This window comes from Macaca thibetana, chromosome 11 (genome assembly GCF_024542745.1).
Source record: "Macaca thibetana thibetana isolate TM-01 chromosome 11, ASM2454274v1, whole genome shotgun sequence".
Lineage (NCBI taxonomy): Eukaryota > Metazoa > Chordata > Mammalia > Primates > Cercopithecidae > Macaca > Macaca thibetana.
The window spans coordinates 41,866,546-41,871,861 of record NC_065588.1 but is presented as its reverse complement, the minus strand read 5'-3'; positions in this window follow the sequence as shown (position 1 = coordinate 41,871,861).

Sequence of the window (5,316 nt, the reverse complement as noted above, 5' to 3'; positions counted from 1 at the left end):
GGGGGCGGAGCAAGATGGCCGAATAGGAACAGCTCCAGTCTCTAGCTCTCAGAGCGAGCGACACAGAAGACGGGTGATTTCTGCATTTTCAACTGAGGTACCAGGTTCATCTCACTAGGGAGTGCCGGACAATCAGTGCTGGTCAGCTGCTGCAGCCCGACCAGTGAGAGCTGAAGCAGGGCGCCTCGCCTCATCTGGGAAGCAGAAGGGGGAAGGGAATCCCTTTTCCTAGCCAGGAGAACTGAGACACACAACACCTGGAAAATCGGGTAACTCTCACCCCAATACTGTGCTTTACCAAGGGTCTTAGCAAATGGCACACCAGGAGATTATATCCCACACCTGGCGGGGAGGGTCCCACGCCCACGGAGACTCCCTCATTGCTAGCACAGCAGTCTGCAATCTAATGGCAAAGCAGCAGCGAGGCTGGGGGAGGGGCGCCTGCCATTGCTGAGGCTTAAGTAGGTAAACAAAGCTGCTGGGAAGCTCAAACTGGGTGGAGCCCACAGCAGCTCAAGGAGGCCTGCCTGTCTCTGTAGACTTCACCTCTGGGGCCAGAGCACAGCTAAACAACAACAAAAAAAAGCAGCAGAAACCTCTGCAGACGCAAACAACCCTGTCTGACAGCTTTGAAGAGAGCAGTGGATCTCCCAACACAGAGGCTGAGATCTGAGAACGGACAGACTGCCTGCTCAAGTGGGTCCCTGACCCCTGAGTAGCCTAACTGGGAGACATCCCCCACTAGGGGCAGAATGACACCCCACACCTCACACGGCAGGGTACACCCCTGCGACGAAGCTTCCAAAGCAAGAATCAGACAGGTACACTCGCTGTTCAGCAATATTCTATCTTCTGCAGCCTCTGCTGCTGATACCCAGGCAAACAGGATCTGGAGTGGACCTCAAGCAATCGCCAACAGATCTACAGCTGAGGGTCCTGACTGTTAGAAGGAAAACTAACAAACAGGAAGGACACCCACACCAAAACCCCATCAGTACGTCACCATCACCAAAGACCAAAGGCAGATAAAACCACAAAGATGGGGAAAAAGCAGGGCAGAAAAGCTGGAAATTCAAAAAATAAGAGCGCATCTCCCGCTGCAAAGGAACGCAGCTCATTGCCAGCAATGGATCAAAGCTGGATGGAGAATGACTTTGACGAGTTGAGAGAAGAAGGCTTCAGTCCATCAAACTTCTCAGAGCTAAAGGAGGAATTGCTTACCCAGCGCAAAGAAACTTAAACTCTTGAAAAAAGAATGGAAGAATGGATAACTAGAATAATCAATGCAGAGAAGGCCATAAACGAACTGACAGAGATGAAAACCATGACACGAGAAATATGTGACAAATGCACAAGCCTCAGTAACTGACTCGATCAACTGGAAGAAAGAGTATCAGCGATTGAGGATCAAATGAATGAAATGAAGTGACAAGAGAAGTCTAAAGAAAAAAGAGGAGAAAGAAATGAACAAAGCCTTCAAGAAGTATGGGATTATGTGAAAAGACCAAATCTACGTCTGATTGGGTTGCCTGAAAGTGAGGGGGAAAATGGAACCAAGTTGGAAAACACTCTTCAGGATATCATCCAGGAGAACTTCCCCAACCTAGTAAGGCAGGCCAACATTCAAATTCAGGAAATACAGAGAACGCCACAAAGATACTCCTCAAGAAGAGCAACTCCAAGACACATAATTGTCAGATTCACCAAAGTTGAAATCAAGGAAAAACTGTTAAGGGCAGCCAGAGAGAAAGGTCGGGTTACCCACAAAGGGAAGCCCATCAGACTAACAGCAGATCTCTCGGCAGAAACTCTACAAGCCAGAAGAGAGTGGGGGCCAATATTCAACATTCTTAAAGAAAAGAATTTTAAACCCAGAATTTCATATCCAGCCAAACTAAGTTTCATAAGTGAAGGAGAAATAAAATCCTTTACAGATAAGCAAATGCTTAGAGATTTTGTCACCACCAGGCCTGCCTTACAAGAGACCCTGAAGGAAGCACTAAACATGGAAAGGAACAACCGGTACCAGCCATTGCAAAAACATGCCAAAATGTAAAGACCATCGAGGCTAGGAAGAAACTGCATCAACTAACGAGCAAAATAACCAGTTAATATCATAATGACAGGATCAAGTTCACACATAACAATATTAACCTTAAATGTAAATGGACTAAATGCTCCAATTAAAAGACACAGATTGTCAAACTGGATAAAGAGTCAAGACCCATCAGTTTGCTGTATTCAGGAGACCCATCTCACATGCAGAGACACACATAGGCTCAAAATAAAGGGATGGAGGAAGATCTACCAAGCAAATGGAGAACAAAAAAAAGCAGGGGTTGCAATCCTAGTCTCTGATAAAACAGACTTTAAACCATCAAAGATCAAAAGAGACAAAGAAGGCCATCACATAATGGTAAAGGGATCCATTCAACAAGAAGAGCTAACTATCCTAAATATGTATGCACCCAATACAGGAGCACCCAGATTCATAAAGCAAGTCCTTAGAGACTTACAGAGAGACTTAGACTCCCATACAATAATAATGGGAGACTTCAACACCCCACTGTCAACATTAGACAGATCAATAAGACAGAAAGTTAACAAAGATATCCAGGAATTGAACTCAACTCTGCACCAAGTGGACCTAATAGACATCTACAGAACTCTCCACCCCAAATCAACAGAATATACATTCTTCTCAGCACCACATCACACTTATTCCAAAATTGACCAAATAATTGGAAGTAAAGCACTCCTCAGCAAATGGAAAAGAACAGAAATTATAACAAACTGTCTCTCAGACCACAGTGCAATCAAACTAGAACTCAGAACTAAGAAACTCAATCAAAACTGCTCAACTACATGGAAACTGAACAACCTGCTCCTGAATGACTACTGGGTACATACGAAATGAAGGCAGAAATAAAGATGTTCTTTGAAACCAATGAGAACAAAGATACAACATACCAGAATCTCTGGGACACATTTAAAGCAGTGTGTAGAGGGAAATTTATAGCACTAAATGCCCACAAGAGAAAGGTGCAAAGATCTAAAATTGACACCCTAACATCACGATTAAAAGAACTAGAGAAGCAAGAGCAAACACATTCAAAAGCTAGCAGAAGGCAAGAAATAACTAAGATCAGAGCATAATTGAAAGAGATAGAGACACAAAAAACCCTCCAAAAAATCAATGAATCCAGGATTGGTTTTTTGAAAAGATCAACAAAATTGATGGACCGCTAGCAAGACTAATAAAGAAGAAAAGAGAGAAGAATCAAATAGATGCAATAAAAAGTGATAAAGGGGATATCACCACCAATCCCACAGAAATAAAGACTACCATCAGAGAATACTATAAACACCTCTATGCAAATAAACTAGAAAACCTAGAAGAAATGGACAATTTCCTGGAAACTTACACTCTCCCAAGACTAAACCAGGAAGAAGTTGAATCCCTGAATAGACCAATAGCAGGCTCTGAAATTGAGGCAATAATTAATAGCCTACCAAGCAAAAAAACTCCAGGACCAGATGGATTCACAGCTGAATTCTACCAGAGGTACAAGGAGGAGCTGGTACCATTCCTTCTGAAACTATTCCAATCAATAGAAAAAGAGGGAATCCTCCCCAACTCATTTTATGAGGCCAACATCATCCTGATACCAAAGCCTGACAGAGATACAACAAAAAAAGAGAATTTTAGACCAATATCCCTGATGAACATCGATGCAAAAATCCTCAATAAAATACTGGCAAACCAAATCCAGCAGCACATCAAAAAGCTTATCCACCATGATCAAGTGGGCTTCATCCCTGGGATGCAAGGCTCATTCAACATATACAAATCTATAAATGTAATCCAGCATATAAACAGAACCAAAGACAAAAACCACATGATTATCTCAATAGATGCAGAAAAGGCCTTTGACAAAATTCAACAGCCCTTCATGCTAAAAACGCTCAATAAACTAGGTATTGATGGAATGTATCTCAAAATCATAAGAGCTATTTATGACAAACCCACAGCCAATATCATCCTGAATGGGCAAAAACTGGAAGCATTCCCTTTGAAAACTGGCACAAGACAGGGATGCCCTCTCTCACCACTCTTATTCAACATAGTGTTGGAAGTTCTGGCTAGGGCAATCAGGCAAGAGAAAGAAATCAAGGGTATTCAGTTAGGAAAAGAAGAAGTCAAATTGTCCCTGTTTGCAGATGACATGATTGTATATTTAGAAAACCCCATCGTCTCAGCCCAAAATCTCCTTAAGCTGATAAGAAACTTCGGCAAAGTCTCAGGATACAAAATTAACATGCAAAAATCACAAGCATTCTTATATACCAATAACAGACAAACAGAGAGCCAAATCATGAATGAACTTCCATTCACAATTGCTTCAAAGAGAATAAAATACCTAGGAATCCAACTTACAAGGGATGTAAAGGACCTCTTCAAGGAGAACTACAAACCACTGCTCAGTGAAATAAAAGAGGACATAAACAAATGGAAGAACATACCATGCTCATGGATAGGAAGAATCAATATCGTGAAAATGGCCATACTGCCCAAGGTAATTTATAGATTCAATGCCATCCCCATCAAGCTACCAATGACTTTCTTCACAGAATTGGAAAAAACTGCTTTAAAGTTCATATGGAACCAAAAAAGAGCCCGCATCTCCAAGACAATCCTAAGTCAAAAGAACAAAGCTGGAGGCATCACGCTACCTGACTTCAAACTATACTACAAGGCTACAGTAACCAAAACAGCATGGTACTGGTACCAAAGCAGAGATATAGACCAATGGAACAGAATAGATGCCTCAGAAATAACACCACACATCTACAACAATCTGATCTTTGACAAACCTGACAAAAATAAGAAATGGGGAAAGGATTCCATATTTAATAAATGGTGCTGGGAAAACTGGCTAGCCATAAGTAGAAAGCTGAAACTGGATCCTTTCCTTACTCCTTATACGAAAATTAATTCAAGATGGATTAGAGACTTAAATGTTAGACCTAATACCATAAAAACCCTAGAAGAAAACCTAGGTAATACCATTCAGGACATAGGCATGGGCAAGGACTTCATGTCTAAAACACCAAAAGCAATGGCAACAAAAGCCAAAATTGACAAATGGGATCTAATTAAATGAAAGAGCTTCTGCACAGCAAAAGAAACTACCATCAGAGTGAACAGGCAACCTACAGAATGGGAGAAAATTTTTGCAATCTACTCATCTGACAAAGGGCTAATATCCAGAACCTATGAAGAGCTCAAACAAATTTACAAGAAAAAAATAAACA